At 39.2% G+C, this 18,085-nt stretch overlaps 1 pseudogene; it reads right to left on the minus strand.

Annotated features, from left to right (window-relative positions):
* Window positions 1-16,151: 16,151 nt before the first annotated feature.
* LOC101430453 (olfactory receptor 8B3-like) lies at window positions 16,152-17,088 on the minus strand (annotated as a pseudogene).
* Between the last annotated feature and the right edge of the window lie 997 nt (window positions 17,089-18,085).

Below are 18,085 nucleotides of genomic sequence, written 5' to 3' on the forward strand. Positions count from 1 at the left end.
GCAACAGTCCCCAGTGTAAATCATGCCTTGCAGTCACTCACAACCCTAAAAAATACAAAACACAATAATCCACTAGATATTCAAGACAACAGCCTGCCCTCCCCACTCAGAACAACTTGGCAGTATGTTTCACAGTGAAATCCACTCCCCGAGGTTCCCCAGGTGAGCTGCCGACAGCTGAATCAGGCCAACTGTACTGGCAGCTGTGCCAAGGAGGGCCTCTTACTTAGATCACCTCTGACAAGTCTCTTAAGTTTTTCAGACTCTCTTTGAGGCTGACATGGCACATCAGTGCACCTACCAGGACAAGCAAGCTCCAGATCTTCATTAATGGCCAGTTCCCTCCTGGCCTGAGGAGTGTAGCATTGTTTTAGCCTGCAAAATGCTGCTGGGAGCAATATATCAGAAATGGATTGACTTTTCCAGTGGGAGTTTATTAGGTTAAAAGCTTATAGTTCTGAGGCTGTGAAAGTATCCAAATCAAAGCATCATCAGATGTGCTTTCTCACTGAACTGCAGCTGTGGGTGATCAGGCACATGTGGGCATTCACCTCTCTCTCCCTTCTCCTCTGGATCTACTTGCTTCTGGCTAAAGTAACTAGGGTATATTAATGAATCTCAGCAGAGTTGCAGCACCTACTCTCCAGTTCATTGGACTTGCCCAGGACGACTAACAAAAGGATGATGACAGACAATGCCCATCCTAAAAAACAGTATCTACAATAGCAAGCAAGACAGTTCCATCCATTTGCTCATGGGATCTAAGCCCCCTCATATTCAGAAACAGAGTGGGCATTACCATCCCCAAATCCTCAAGAGTGAGGAATGAAAAAACCAAAGGTGGAAATGCAAATATGGACTAAAGTAGACTTATTACTATTCTAGTAATGAAAGAATTTGTACCATTGTTATAAAGGCAGTGGTCACCAGAGGTTCTGAGTGGAGGAAGAGGGAAGAATAGGTGTAACATGGGGCATTTCTGAGCATTGGAATTGTCCTGCATGACATTGCAATGATGGGTACAGGCCATTAAACATTTTGTCAAAACCTATAAAATTGTATGGAGCAAAGTGTAAACTATAATGTAAACTGTAGGCCATGCTTATTAGCAGTGCTTCAATATATGTTCATCAATTGTAACCAATGTACCACACTAATGAAAGATGTTGTTACTGGGATAAAGTGTGGGAGGTAAAAGGGGTGGAGTATATGGGAATCCCTTATATATTTTTTAAAGATTTATTTATTTATTTAATCCCCCCCTCCCCCCCGGTTGTCTGTTCTCTGTGTCTGTTTCCTGCGTCTTGTTTTTTTGTCCGCTTCTGTTGTCGTCAGTGGCACAGGAAGTGTGGGTGGCGCCATTCCTGGGCAGGCTGCACTTTCTTACGCGCTGGGCGGCTCTCCTTACGGGCGCACTCCTTGCGCCTGGGGCTCCCCTACGCGGGGGACACCCCTGCGTGGCACCCCTTATATTTTAATGTAACATTTATGCAATCTAAAGCTTCTTTAAAAATTTTTTTTAAAAATTAAATATATAAATTGAAAGGAAGTATAAAGGATAGAGTAGACTAGTGCCCTGCAGAAGCATTGCAACTATAGTACCAAAAAAAGGTATAGTTTTAACATTATAAATCATGTTTTATTATTAAGAATTTATATTTGCTTGCTTGAATATTTTAGTCATCCTAAATAAGATTTTTTGCTTATCATCTATTTCCAGGCAAATTTATTTTGTAAGTGTAAACCATTGATTTTGCTGAGTAATGATATATAAGCAAAAATATTCCAATAAATTCACATTTATTAGAGAACCAGTCAAATAATTGTGAATAAAATTGGCATTTGGAGAAAAACAGCTTACATAATACAATGAATGTATTTCTTCATTAAATAGAAAGTTCAAATGCTTTCCAGGATTCACATCAAGTCTGACTAAGCATTTCCAATGATTCTCCCAAGTCCTTATTTCTCTCAATCGTTTTCTTGGTTCTACTTCTTCAATTCAGTTTCCAATCTAAACAGGTTTCCACTATTGTCACAGGATGGTCATTGAAAGGTCCAAAGGCACCAGCCTCTCTCAGGCAAGGGTGAACACCTAAAAAGCATCATCACCAAATGCCTCCGTTTGGTGACATTGGAACCAGAAAGTTCCAATTCGTCACTAAGATTCAGAAGCACCACTGTGACTGTTTTTTGAAATCAGTGGTTAAGTATATGTTGTGAACTTTGCAATATGTGTGTTATGTTAGATGGTAACATAATAAAATTAAAATTTTTCATTATTCATATTATTGTGAATTTAAAGTACACTCTTGAAACAGAATTATTATTTTATTTTTTCTTAGACAATATTTCCAAATACAGTGCCATCTTAATTCTTAATAAAAATTTTTGCTTGCTTCTAAGACAATATTTTCAGATTTATTCAAATAAATAGCAAATGGACAAGAATTCTTAATATTATAACCACAACACTTTAAAACTCACCAACAATAAGAAATATTGAGAGCAAAGGTAATATACTTAAATATTTTGAAAATAATTAAAAAATTTATAACAATTGAGATCATATTTAAATCATGTAAAAACCATTCCCCTTGATGAAAATTTAATGTCAAACCAATTTGGAAGCAAATTTCACTCTTTAATTTCAAATATTCAAAATAACAAAGAAGCCCTAGTTTGCAGGAACCATGTGCAATAATAGAGCAGTCACATTGCAACTAGCTTAGATGCCACAAAAGGACACTTCAGCTGGAAACAGAAAGAAATGCTTGATTTGGGGAGACAGATTAGAGATTCTGCCTGGAGCAGGGACCATTGGGATTCCTATCCTGGCTCGATCACTAGACTACAGCACTTAAGACTGCACACTGAGGACTTCCGGCAAGATGGTGGCTGAGTGAGCTTGCCTTGCCGCCTCTCCTGGGAAGAGGCAGCTGGGCACCGCTGGAGGTTCTCCAGGACCAGGCTTTTTCAGGATTTTTTCAGGGCAGGAAGTGTCTGGACATCGATTTGGTGGGAAGGTAACGGAAAGGACTGGTCTATAAGATATAAATTGGGACTTTTCAGGAGGGGGAGGCAAGATGGCGGCTGAGTGAACTTCCCGGTTACTAGCTCCTGGGGGGAATTGGCTGGGAGGCGCCGGAGACTCTTTGGGACCGGCTGTTTCGGGATTTTTCCTGGTCCGGAGGTGTCTGGACATCGATTTGGAGGGAAGGTAACAGAGAGGATCCATCTGTGAAATATACACGGAGATCCCAGCTACATGTGGAGGACTCCCTCCTTGGGTAGGCGGAGCCGAGGCAGCTAGCACCGCGCGGAGCCCCGGAGGGTGGCGGCCAGGGTAGCCGAGTCCGGCCGAGCCCGGCTGAGCCGCGGCGGGCGGAGGGGCGGAGCCCAGCTGAGCTTGGCCGAGCCCAGCCGCGCCGCGCCGGGCGGCGAGCGGGAGAGCCGAGCCGCGCTGCGCCGCGCCGGGCGGCGGGCGGGAAAGCCGAGCCCAGCCGAGCCCAGCCGAGCCGCGGCGGGTAGTGGGCGGGGGACCGGAGCCCAGCTGAGCCCAGCCGAGCCTGGCGGCGGGGTTTCTGTTCTTTGGTTTTTTTTTCTTTTTGTTTTTGTTTTTTGTTTTTTTTGTTATTGTTGTTGTTGTTCTTGTTGTTCTTTTTTTTTTTTTCAATCCTCTCTTTCTTGTCCCCAATATTCTTCTTATACTATTTTACCTTAACAATACAATAGGTCCTACAGGAAATACCTCACATTTGCTGGGTTGCCTCACCCTCCACTGCCTCATTCCTCTGTGAATAGATTTAGCCTATCTACACTATCCCCTTTCCCCTACAACTTGTTATCCTCCACCATCTGCTATCTCTCCTATATTCCATCTCCCCTTCTTTGATCCACAAAGTGTCCAACTCTTAATTTCTAATACCTTTGTTTAGTTTTCCATCTGGTATTCGTCCCTGAAACTATTACCTTTCTTTTCTCTTTCCCTCTCTCACGAAAACAATAGCCTCTTAGTACGTACCACATTCCTCCCATATTCAGTCGTCTACCTCATTATAGGTACTTTCCTACTACTATAACTCTACACAATTTACATGATCTAACCTCCATCCTCCCAGAACTCATATTGTTGCTTTGTAAACATATATCACCAATACTACTTCACACTTTTTCCTTCCTTACACAATTGACTTTCCCCAGCACTAATACTTTCCTTTAAAGTGAGCTTAACTAGCAATAAGAAATTGGAATAAGAAGAACAAAGTGACAAAGAGAAGATATAACACTTACGCAAAAACAACAGCTAATTAATCTCCAAGACTAGACAAAGAAGCTAAGGAACTGATTAAACCCGTCAAGAAAAAATGTTGACAAGACAGCAACAAAAATCTACAAACCAAACCAGTAATCAGGAAAACATGGCTGAATCCAATCAACAAACTGAAAATCAGGAAGGGGGGCAGGACTTCGCACAAGCAATGAAAGATCTCAGAACATTTATCACCGACAAATTTGATGAAGTAATGAAAGAGGTTAACAGCGTGAAGACAACACTCGGAGGGGAAATTGCAGACATGCGCAAAAAAATAACAGATATGATGGAAATGAACACCACAATTCAAGAAATCAAAAATACACTTGCAGCAAATATCAGCAGTCTAGAAGAGGCAGAGCAGAGAATTAGTGATGTGGAAGACAGTGCATTGGAAATCAAACAGATAGTAGAAGTGGTCAATAAAAAGGTAGGAAAAAATCCAGATAGGACTTAGGGACCTGAATGATAACGCAAAACGCTCAAACATACGTATTATAGGCATTCCAGAAGGAGAAGAGAAGGGAAAGGGGTCAGAAGGAGTGTTGCAGGAAATAATGAATGAAAACTTCCCAAATCTACTGAAAGAGACAGATGTACATATCCAAGAAGCACAGCGCACTCCACTGGTCATAAACCCCAACAGGCCCACCCCAAGACATATACTTGTCAAATTATCCAATGCTCAAGACAAAGAAAAAATTCTAAAAGCAGCAAGAGAAAAGAAAACCATCACATACAAGGGAAACTCCATAAGATTAAGTGCTGATTTCTCATCTGAAACGATGGAGGCAAGAAGGCAGTGGTATGATATAGTCAAGGTACTAAAGGAAAAAAATTTCCAACCAAGAATACTCTATCCAGCTAAACTAGCATTCAAAAATGATGGAGAGTTCAAAATATTCACAGATAAACAGAAACTGAAAGAGTATATCAACAAGAAACCTCCCCTTCAAGAAATACTTAAGGGAATTCTGCAGGAAGAAAGGAAAAAACAGGACAGTCTGAGATGGAGGAGAGTGTAAAAGCAACAAGAAAGACAAAAATAGAAGGGGAAAATAAAATAATACGAACAAAATATAACAAACACAAATCCAAACAAAATATGGCTACCATAAATAACTCTCTAAACGTAATAACACTGAATGTCAATGGATTAAACTCACCTATCAAAAGATTCAGACTGGGACACTGGATAAGGAAATACGACCCATCTATATGCTGCCTACAAGAGACACATCTTAGACCCAGAGACTCATGGAGGTTGAAAGTGAATGGCTGGAAAACAATCATACAAGCAAACAACAACCAAAAAAAGGCAGGAGTAGCTATATTAATATCAGACAAAATAGACTTTAAATGCGAAACAATTGTGAGAGACAAAGAAGGATACTATATTTTAGTGAAAGGGACAATTTGTCAAGAAGATCGAACAATCATAAATATTTATGCTCCTAACAAGGGCGCCTCTAAATATGTGAGGCAAACGCTGGAAAAACTAAGTGAAAGAATAGATGCATCTACAATTATAGTGGGGGATTTTAATACACCACTATCAACTCTGGACAGAACATCTCAAAAGAGAATCACTAAAGAAACAAAACATTTGAACAGTATATTAGAAGAGCTGGATCTAATAGACATATATAGATCATTACACCCAAACACAGCAGGATATACATTTTTCTCAAGCGCACATGGAACATTCTCCAAGATTGACCATATGCTAGGCCACAAAGAAAGGCTTAATGAATTCAGAAAGATCGAAATCATACAAAACAATATCTCTGACCACAGTGGAGTCAAGCTGGAAATTTGCAAGGGACAGAGACCCAGACTTCACACGACAATTTGGAAATTAAACAGCACACTCTTAGAAAAACAGTGGGTCAAAGAGGAAATCTCAAAAGAAATCAATGACTACCTTGAAACAAATGATAATGATAACACAACATACCAAAATTTATGGGATGCAGCAAAAGTGGTACTGAGAGGGAAATTTATAGCCATAAATTCATATATCAAAAAAGAAGAAAGAGCAGAAATTGAAGAATTAACTGCACATTTGAAGGAATTAGAAAAACAACAACAAAGTAACCCAACAGGAAGAAGAAGGAAGGAAATAACAAAGATAAGAGCAGAACTAAATGAAATAGAAAATAAGAAAGCACTTGAACAGATAAACAAGACCAAGAGCTGGTTTTTTGAGAAGATCAACAAAATTGACAAACCTTTAGTGAGACTAACAAAGGAAAAAAGAGAAAAGATGCAAATACACAAAATAAGAAATGAGAAAGGTGAAATCCCCACTGACCCCACAGAAATAAAGACTATCATTAGAGGATACTTTGAAAAACTATATTCCAACAAAAATGACAATTTAGAGGAAATGGACAAATTCCTAGAAATACATAAGCAGCCCATACTGACGAAAGAAGAAATTGATGATCTTAACAAACCAATCACAAGCAAAGAGATAGAATCAGTAATTAAAAATCTCCCAACTAAGAAGAGCCCAGGGCCAGACGGCTTCACAGGTGAATTCTACAAAACATTCCGGAAAGAACTAACACCAATCCTGTTGAAACTATTCCAAAAAATCGAAACAGAAGGAACACTGCCTAATTCCTTCTATGATGCCAACATTACCCTAATACCAAAGCCAAACAAAGACACCACAAGAAAGGAAAATTACAGACCAATTTCTCTAATGAACCTAGACGCAAAAATACTTAACAAAATACTTGCTAATCGTATTCAACAACACATTAAACAAATTATACACCATGACCAAGTGGGATTTATTCCAGGTATGCAAGGATGGTTCAACATAAGAAAATCAATCAATGTAATACACCATATAAACAGATTGAGAGAAAAAAACCACATGATTATATCTATAGATGCAGAAAAGGCATTTGACAAAATACAGCACCCCTTCCTGATAAAAACACTCCAAAAGATCGGAATACAAGGAAACTTTTTGAACATGATAAAGAGTATATATGAAAAACCTAAAGCCAACATTGTTTATAATGGCGAAATCCTGAAATCCTTCCCTCTAAAATCAGGAACAAGACAAGGATGCCCATTGTCTCCGCTCCTATTTAACATTGTCTTGGAAGTACTGGCTCGAGCACTGAGACAAGAACCAGATATAAAAGGCATTCAAATTGGAAGGGAAGAAGTCAAAATTTCATTATTTGCAGATGACATGATCCTATATATAGAAAACCCTGAGAGATCTACAACAAAGCTCCTAGAACTCATAAATGAGTTTAGCAAAGTCGCAGGTTGTAAGATCAATGCGCAAAAATCAGTAGCATTTCTATACACCAATAATGAGCAAGATCAGGAGGAAATCAAGAAACAAATACCATTCATTATAGTAAATAAAAAAATCAAATACTTAGGAATAAATTTAACTAAAGAGGTAAAAAACTTATACATCGAGAACTATACAAGATTGTTCAAGGAAATCAAAGAAGACCTAAATAAATGGAAGAATATTCCCTGTTCATGGATAGGAAGACTGAATATTATTAAGATGTCTATCCTACCAAAACTGATCTACACATTCAATGCAATCCCAATAAAAATCAACACAGCCTTCTTTAAGGAACTAGAAAAACTAACTATGAAATTTATTTGGAATAAAAAGAGGCCCCGAATAGCCAAAGACATATTGAAAAAGAAAAATGAAATAGGAGGAATCACACTTCCTGACTTCAAAACATACTACAAAGCTACAGTAGTGAAAACAGCATGGTACTGGCATAAGGAGAGACACACAGACCAATGGAATCGAATTGAAAGTTCAGATATAGAACCTCATGTATGTAGCCATATAATATTCGATAAAGCCACCAAACCCTCTCAACTGGGAGAGAATGGCCTATTCAACAAATGGTGCCTGGAGAACTGGATAGCTATATGTAGAAGAATGAAAGAGGATTACCATCTCACACCTTATACAAAGATCAACTCAAGATGGATCAAAGACCTAAATATAAGAGCCAAGACCATAAAGACCTTAGAAAGCAGTGTAGGGAAACATCTACAGGACCTTGTAATAGGAAATGGCTTCATGAATATCACACCAAAAGCACGAGCAGCAAAAGAACAAATATATAAATGGGACTACCTCAAAATTAAAGCCTTCTGCACCTCAAAGGAGTTTGTCAAGAAAGTAAAAAGGGAACCCACACAATGGGAGAAAATATTTGGCAACCATATATCTGATAAGAGACTTATAACTTGCATATATAAAGAACTCATAGATCTCGAAAACAAAAAGATAAACAACCCATTTAAAAAATGGGAAAAAGATTTAAACAGACACTTCTCCAAAGAAGAAATACAAATGGCTAAAAAGCACATGAAAAAATGCTCCAAATCCCTAGCTATCAGGGAAATGCAAATCAAAACTACAATGAGATACCATCTTACTCCCATAAGATTGGCAGCCATGAAAAAAACAGTAGAATACAAATGCTGGAGAGGATCGAAGAAAGGGGAACACTCATCCATTGCTGGTGGGAATGCAGAAGGATCCAACCATTCTGGAGGACATTTTGGCAGTTTCTCAAAAAATTATCCATAGATTTGCCATATGACCCAGCAATACCACTGCTGGGTATATACCCATCAGATCTGAAAACAAGGACACAAACCGATATATGTACACCAATGTTCATAGCAGCATTGTTCACCATCGCCAAAAGTTGGAATCAATCCAAAAGTCCATCAACAGATGAGTGGATCAATAAAATGTGGTATATACACACAATGGAATACTACTCAGCTGTAAGAACCAATACACTACAATCGCACGTGATAACATGGATGAACCTTGAGAATCTTATGTTGAGTGAAGCAACCCAGGCATTGAAGGACAAATACTATATGACCTCAATGATATGAAACAAGTTAACTGCCTCAGAGAGCTAGAGTCTGGAAAAGTGGCTTACTGGAAATCGGGGGGTGGAGGAAGGATGTGAGTTAATGTCTGTAGGGGTAGAATCTGTGATGAGCTGGGGGTAAGTATGAGCACAAAGAAGGGACAAAATGGGGGCAAGGGGTTACCTTCGGGTGGGGTTTTCTGGGTTTGAGGGGGGCTGGGGATGGGAAGAGGGGTAATATGGTCCAAGAAATAGGTGGGAGGGTGGGGCAACATACAAACATGGGAGAGTGCCAGAAGTTCATTGAGAACTAAATGTTCAGTAAAACGTATCAAAGTATAAGTAGGAGGGTTACCTGGTTAGGACGCTCAGGGGGTATGGTCTGATGCGGGAGGACTCCGGAGGGAATAGCTGAAGGCTCATTTTGCCAAGGTGGGTTCTACCATTGGGTGGGGTGGACCCATATCCTGGGGAAGACTAATGCCGTCGAATAGAGAGAACTATATCTCTCGTGAGAAAGGACGGCTCCCAGGGCATTAGATTGGCAGGCGTTGTGGGCCCTAAGGGGAGGGGAAAATGGACGTGCAATGGATGGAACAAAGGTAAATAAGGGGGCAAAAGAGGAGTTATGTGAGAGTACACGTGGATGAATATAAAACAGCTAATATTACACCAAAAACATATAGGGGATGACAGACTAATAATGAAAACCATAAGACAAAACATAGGATAACTAAAAAATTTAGAAAACTGTACAACCTAAAGTATGGACCACATAGTAAGCACAAATGTTACCTTGTTTGAAAACTATAGTTTCGGAATCTGTACATCACTTTCAGGAAATATGATATGAATAAGTTAAAAGATTATTGCTGTGGAAGGGAAAAGGTTTTATGGTGGATCTGGGGAAATACTGTATATTGTATATATGAATTTTGGTGATCTAAGACTCTTCTGAAGCTGACATTATGTTGGGATTCACTTTACGGGAAGTTTTGGATCACAGAGTGGTTCAACAATGGCAGCGGAGGAATACTGATATGGGATGTTATTGACAGGATATATATGGTTGACAGGGAGTTATACAGGGCATATGCCCAGGGTATATGGTAATGTCTATATATACTCATAGTGGAAACAATTAAAAACAACAGCTGGGGGGTACTGGGCTCCTGGCCGGGGGGTCACTGTTGTGGGCCCTGGGAGAGCAGCGGCAATCCTCCAGGTGCAACAGCAAGAACCAGGAAGGAAGGAGGGCCCAACAGTGGGCTCTTGATACTAATGGCTACACTTTTGAGCCTATGCACCTGCAATAAGAACAAGGCGGTAGAGTAGCATTGTGCCTGGGGGTTTCCTCCTGACAGCCTTCATGTTACTCAAATGTGGCCACTCTCACAGCCAAACTCAGCGTGTAGATGTGATGCATTCCCCCCAGCGTGGGACACGACACCCAGGGATGAGCCTCCCTGGCACCGAGGGATCACTACCACATACCAGCTGAAGAAGCAACTAGAAAATGACCTTGAATTAAAGATTCAATGCGGAACAGCAGAATATACCTATCTACATATAATAACATGACTTCGGGAAGCGGTTTGACCTAATGTAAGGGGGAAATGGAAAGGAGAAATGAGATTATAAGGCTGTGAGTCTCTAAAAAAGAGTCTGGAGGTTGTCAGAAGGAATACCCCTATGTACAACTGAACAGAGTCTAAGAGACAGATAAGGTAGATACAACCCCAGGTATTGGTTCTTTTGAGGGATAAAGAGACCCACGGGTTCTATGGTCATGGCAGAAGGGGTTCACTGCCATGACAGATGGCCCTTCTTTGGAGCTGGTGTTTCTGCGTGATGGAAATGGACTCAGAGGGGATCTCTTTTCACAAGACTTGCATGCTACTTTATTGGAATTGTAGTTGGTGCTGGGTTTAAGATATATGTAGGGGATTTGAATCTCTGGACTGATAATATGACACCCAGGCCCAGAGCCTCAACAGACTTCAGCTCCTACACTTTGACTTATTGGACTTACTCCACTCAGCTAACATGGAGTTGAAGAAGGTCAACCACCACAACATGGAGCCTAGAGTGTCTACAACTAGAAGCGGGAAGAGTGCATCCAGTACCCATGTGGAATCTAAGCCCTCACTTGACATAGATGTGCAATGGACACAACCAATCCAATGTCCACAGAGAAAATGTGGAATGGGTGTGGTAACGGTAGCCATGGGGGCTGCTGGGTGTGGGGAACGGGAGGAAGAGATGAGATGTGGAGGCGTTTTCAGGGCGTGGAGTTGTCCTGGATAGTGCTTCACGGACAATTACGGGACACTGTAGATCCCCCCAGGGCCCACTGGATGGAACGTGAGAGAGTCTGGGCTATGATGTGGACCATTGACTATGGGGTGCAGTGATGCTCAGAGATGAACTTACCAGGTGCAATGGATGTATCACGATGATGGGAGAGAGTGTTGCTGTGGGGGGAGTGGGGGGCGGGGGCGGTGGGGTTGAATGGGACCTCATATATATTTTTTTAATGTAATTAAAAAAATAATAATAATAAATAAATATTTAAAAATAAAAAAAAATAAAAATAAAATCTAATATTCTAAATAGGAAAAAAAAAAAAAAAAAGACTGCACACTGCTGAAAATCACACCTTCAGCAGCCCCATCGGTTATTGTCCATGATGGGTGCTGTCCCACTCTTCATGTGACTGCTGTAGTTGACATTAAGTTGTTGGAGCACATTTTCGGTTTGGCTGTTGCTAGGGCAGAATGCCTTGTTGTCTCTGTGTTCTTGCTGCCTCCTAAAGCATTGTAAATGCTGTCATACCAGAATTATTCTACTCTTGACCTCCCAGAAGACCTTTTCTGGGCTACAACCTGCCAGAGCAATCGGACTAGAATTCATACGTACCTGGCGAAAGTGGCCCAGATTCAGTACCTCAACCTCAATCCCATTTGCCCTCCCGCTCCTACTCAAGGGTTGAAAATGAAGGAGGAAGAATGAGAGCTTGGAGTAGAAGCACCTAAAACCTTTTAGATTAATAAGGCAACCCTGCTGTATGTCAAATCAAAGGCCCAATAATATCTTACTTCCTTGATTTTGGAATTAACTTGGTTAATAAACTCGCACCATTCCATAATCACCAATGTAATAGGTGCCAGAGTCTGCGAACTTCATGTTTCCCTGTAAGTTAAACCTGGAGATATTCCTCTTTTAATTTAATGTTACTTAATCTCCTTAAAACAAAATTATAACTAATGTAATTAATTTTACATGTAAAAATTTATATTTTTGACATATGTTAATATGCAGTTGAATTTTAAGTAAAACAAAGATTTTCCAATTTAAATTGTTTACTGAATATATAGCCTAACCAAGAATATAAGGTATATGTATATGTAAATATCAGCATCTTTAGGGAATATACCAATTTAAAGATAAAATAGTTCCAAACATCCAATAGTTACATTTAAGCTGATATTATCTAAATTTTTATATCTGCTCTTATTATATTAACTTCAAAAATACTAATTTTGAATTCAAAAGATTTGATTTATTAATATTATACAATGTAATTTAATGTAAAAAATTTAAGTGATAAGATTTGGAAGGTCAATAATGAGTGTAAGTTCAACCTATAAAATAAGCCTGGTGACTTAACAGACATGAGCCAGGCTATTTGTTTACTTACACTCCACTAGGGAGTGCTAGTGAATATAATATAGTACTCACATGACAAGATGTGTGCTCTGTCTGTCATTCAAAAGACATTTTTAGTTAATTTCCAAGAATTTAAGATGATGATATAGGCCTTAGTTTGTCATTTTGAAAACACATGAAATTTAAAAATGTGTGTTTTGAGCAAAATTCAAATCAAACAATTTTAAATTGTCACCCCAGCATTTTAATGGGTGTAGGCAAAAAGTATATTAAGTAGACACTATGCATCAAATTCTGCTTGGAGAATTTTTATATCACACAAAACAAAAAGATGTAGAAATCAAATGTACATATTAAAGTATATATCCCCATAGAACAAGATTATTTTTATAATATATTTGTTTGCTATTGAAAGGAGTAAACAGACATTCTTCCTTTGCTAAGAGGAACCCCTGTTACATGGCTGGGATAACAGAGAACCTTGATATTTTATCTGGCACTGTAGCTAAGAATATCAATGTGCAATATTTCATCACAAGCCTCATGAAATCCCAAATATATGGAGAAAAAGGAAAATATTACATGTAAAATAACACTTCTTCCAGAGATACATGGAGAAATTGATAAAATTTAAGTTTTTGATATGGCAAAACATCAGCTGAACAATGCAATAAAACATGGACATTCAAAAGAACTATCTAAATCTGCATTATAGGTGGGGTTTGAGGAAGGTGGGCAGGGCAGTGACCTTCACTTGCCCTCATATATCTTCAAAAAGGGAGGCAATTCCTTTACAGACTTGAAGCTAAAAACCCAGCATAAGAACCATCACTAAAAGACCCTTCACAAAATATAGGTACTGTTTTGATTGTACCTTATGCACAATGTTTGTCAACTCCTTCTGAGTTTTAATGAATTTTAAGTAATACACCACCTGAAAGAAGAAAGAGTCTTCTGTAATTCTTTAAAGAAAGCCAAGAAGGGATGAACTGGTTAGACAGCATCCCAGTCTTACCTTGGCTGGGAAAGACAGATATCAAAACAAGAAATTGGAAGGAGCACTATCTTTAGACAGAATACGAGGAATACGAGGAATTCAGGTTGGGGCCTCCTTGAACTGAGGATGACTTTGGAGATGAGGTTGGTGCCTGCCTGGTTACGCTGAAACATGAGAAAAGACTTTAGAATGAATATATTAGAAAGAAGATGAAAGATGCAAAAGAAGACTAGGGTGAAGCAGGTGAGGAGCTGCAGGAAGAGCAGCAAAGACACGGCCATGAAAGCAGCACTAAGGCAGCACCACTGGTTCTTTAACTGCCTGAATCCAAATTTCCACTGCTTGGAAGGACACCAGTCAGGTAGATTAAGGCAAACCTTGATTCAGTTCCCTCAGTGTCAGAGAACCTACTCATAAATGAGTCCACACCAAATAATAGCATCTTCAAAGATCCTATTTACAAATTGGTTTGCACCAAGAGCAATGTTGGTTAAGACTGGAATGTGTATTTACAGTAGGTCAGGAATCAATCCCCAACAGACCAGATTAAGGATCATTAGAGAGTCATTGTGTGACTGTATTCTCCAAAGAAAAATAATCCAACATCCTATTCTAGAGAAGATGTCAAAATGTTTCTTTCACATTATAATTGCTGTTCCAGCTGCATTTGTGTTTTTATCACTTAAAATCCATATGGGAGTAATAGATGGAAGCTAGCAAAACTAGGTATTATTTAGTTGTTCCCGGGTCCTCCAGCCCTGTAGATTAAACATTTCCTTAACATCCAATAACCAAAAGCATCATCCTACTCAGAGAAATCCTGTGATCTCCATAATCTTTCTAGGGGCCCCTATAAAGAAGAGGGCAGGAGTGGCAGGGGGCGGGGTTTCAATTTCCCATCATTTTAAGTGTTAAATTCTAAGTTCAGTTGTGTTTATTACTCACTATTTTATCTCCCGTGTTACTATAAAAGTTACTATACCTTTTTACCTGATTCTCAAAAATGTGACCAGAGTTTTATCTCCATTCTGCAAAACATTACCAATGATGTATACCCATTGTGAACTATAAGTTTTATCAAAACTTCATGAGCAGTTATAGGATAATGTCAGCATGCTATAGCAGAGGATGCAAATTTAGACTGAAATGTGTTTTCTAACCCCACATTGACTCTTCCAACCCAAGGACTTCTCATTATTGATCATCTGTCTCTTTGGGTCCTGGCCTAATTTCATGTTGCTGGTGGTCCATTTCTCTTATCCCCGTTCTCTGAAATACAAGCAGCATGAAATATTAAAAATTATTTTTATATACTTTGAAGAAAAAGTCAGTATCTATTTTAGCAGATAATCTCTAAACTATACTAACCCTACAAGTCTCTTCATTTCCACAAAAGGAAACATCAAACTGCTTTCATGAATAAAAGTAGCAAAACTCCTTAAAGAAATTCATTCTCCTACTTGCACAAAGCATAGTCAACTTTCAAAATAGAAATAACTCCTCATATTTTATGTCTACTTACATAAAAATAATAAAATTAAATTAGAAGCAAGATATCCAAAAAAGAGCAGTACATTTGAATTGAGGACCTTAGAGCTTACAGTAGGATTTTCCTGGAGAAGCTGTGTAACATTAAAAAAATCATTAACCTCTATGAGTTTCACTTCCTATCCAAGCAATAAACATAGATTAAGCATCTATTATGGATTTTCATAGGTGTAAATAAATAATTATTTTTAAAAGACGCTTAGTTCATAGTATTCCATTAGCAAAGGAGGGGTATTATTCATAGTCTCTAAGGAATCTACTATCTCTGTGTAACACTGGCCTTTGAAGGAGACATACATCAGCTTAGTGAGGAAGGTAAGGCAGGAGTGGAAGCATATTGTTTGAGTCATGCATCCAATGACAAATTCCAACTTACAGTCCCTTTCAGTGATAAAATGTCACCCTAGTGTTACTTTATTCAGTCATTGTTGAACCATTCATCATATTCCAGGGGAAAAAAATTTCCAAATGGCAATGTAAAAATCAGATATATAAATTTCTTCCTTAAAGTACAGAAACAGGTAGATGGAGAATAAATTGGGCAAATGGTGAGGAAAATAAGATATACTTTAGCAGTATGAGAAATAATTTATTGAAAGAAGGCTTAAATTTATTTCTTCATAACAATAAAGATATAGGACAAGAAGGGTGCCACCAAATATATTGTGAATAAGCACACTGAAACTGCCTGTCCTGAAACAACCTGCAGAGGAGATCCTCTTTATAACTGAAAATATTTCCTACACAGGGTTTTTCTCAGGGCAAGCTTAACATCTTTATTCCTCAAGCTATAGATCAAGGGATTCATCATGAGAACCACAATGGTGTAAAAGACAGAGGAGATATTTTTCTCATTCCTAGACCTGGCAGAAGATGGCCGGGGATACATAAATGAACATGATCCCAAGAACAGAGAAACAGCAATTTTGTGGGAACTGCAGGTGCTGAAGACTTTGGACCTGCCCTCACTGGAGCTGATGTGAAGGATGCTACAGAGCATGGAACCATAAGAGATAAAGATGGTGACCCTGGGTAAGATGATGTTGATCCCACCAACAATGAACACCACCAGCTCATTGATGTAGGTGCTCATGAAGGAGAGTTGGAGCACGGGGAGGATCACAGAGATAATGATTGTCAGTGTTGGCATCACAGAAGGTCAGTCTCAGGATGCATCCTGTGTGGGCCACAGAACCAGAAAATGCTGCCATGTATGAACCAAAAATAAGTTTGGCACAGATTTTAGAGGACATGGCAATGTTGTACAAGAGTGGATTACAGATGGTCACATAAAGATTATAAGCCATTGATGTCAGCACATAGCACTCTGAGATGATAAATGAACAGAGAAAGAATAGCTGGGTCATACATCCCTGCTAGGAGATAGTATTCTTCTTTGATAAGAAGTTGATCAGCATTTTGGGTGTAAAAACAGAAGAAGAACAGAGGTCAATGAAAGAAAAGTTAAAAAGGAAAAAGTACATGGGTGTGTGAAGGTGGGAATTCAGCCCAATTAGAGTTATCAAGCCCAGGTTTCCCAGCATGGTGAACATATACAGTGAAAGAAATAGGAAGGACAGTGGGAGTTGGAGATCTGGTTGTTCTGTTAATCCCACCAGACTGAATTCTGTCACATCAGAGCCATTTCCAGGAGACATTCTGTTCTGTGGGATCTGTGGGGTAAAAAAAAAAGGGTTATGTCAGAGGGCAACCCAGACCTTCCCACAAGGATGGCATGTAAATTGGGACAATAGGATTAGCTCATCCTGGACAATAGAATATGTCTTTACCACTACATGATACTGAGTGACAATTACTGCCATTCTTCTGAATACAGTCTTAAACCAAATATAGCCAAGAATGCCAACAAGTTAGCTTATAGATTAAGGCCAGTTCTGCCAGGCAAAAACATGACTGATGGAAAAAACAAGAGAGAAGGGAGAAGAAGGACCAGACAGAATCTTTTCCCCTCATACCATCATCTCTTCATTCACCTGAGCCCTACTCTTACCAGTATACCAGAAGGCACAGACCCTGGCACCCTGGATCTGGCCTATCATTCAGGTTAGATCCTGCCAGGGTGTTAACCATGTACAATGTCAGATATAAATTAAGGGACCAAAGTCTAGTAGAGGTCTGAAACTGTACCATGTCTTAGTTAAGGCAATTAAATAATCTACAAGAGTGAGTTGCCTCCAAAAAGAGGGATCTTACATGTTGAGACAGGGGAATCCTGAGTCCCTTCATGTCTTCTAACATTGTCTACTGGCCCTATAACAGTTTCTTCAGCCATTTTTACTCGAGTGGCAAGATTATAAAATGGTGGTGGTGGGGGGGGGGGGAAGCAGCAGGTCTTAATTCCTGGATGTCCTTCTCAAAATAAGGTGGATTTAATATAAATAAAATTCAGGAACTCACCCTCTTTAGGCCTGAATAACTCTGAGCTTCATCTTCACTTTTATTTACCCCTGTAGTCATGGAAGGGAAAATCCTAACCCTAAGATTTTGATTCCTCTGATTCTAAGAAGACAAAGAACAGACTTTACTTCTGACATGCCCTGGAAATTTTTCTGACATATGATGCACTAAGTCAGCAATCGGTTGCCTCAAAGGGAAGGGAACACAGAACTTTATGAAATAAAGGACAGAAAGAGA

The sequence above is a fragment of the Dasypus novemcinctus genome, chromosome 27, assembly GCF_030445035.2.
Source record: "Dasypus novemcinctus isolate mDasNov1 chromosome 27, mDasNov1.1.hap2, whole genome shotgun sequence".
Classification (NCBI taxonomy): Eukaryota; Metazoa; Chordata; class Mammalia; order Cingulata; family Dasypodidae; genus Dasypus; species Dasypus novemcinctus.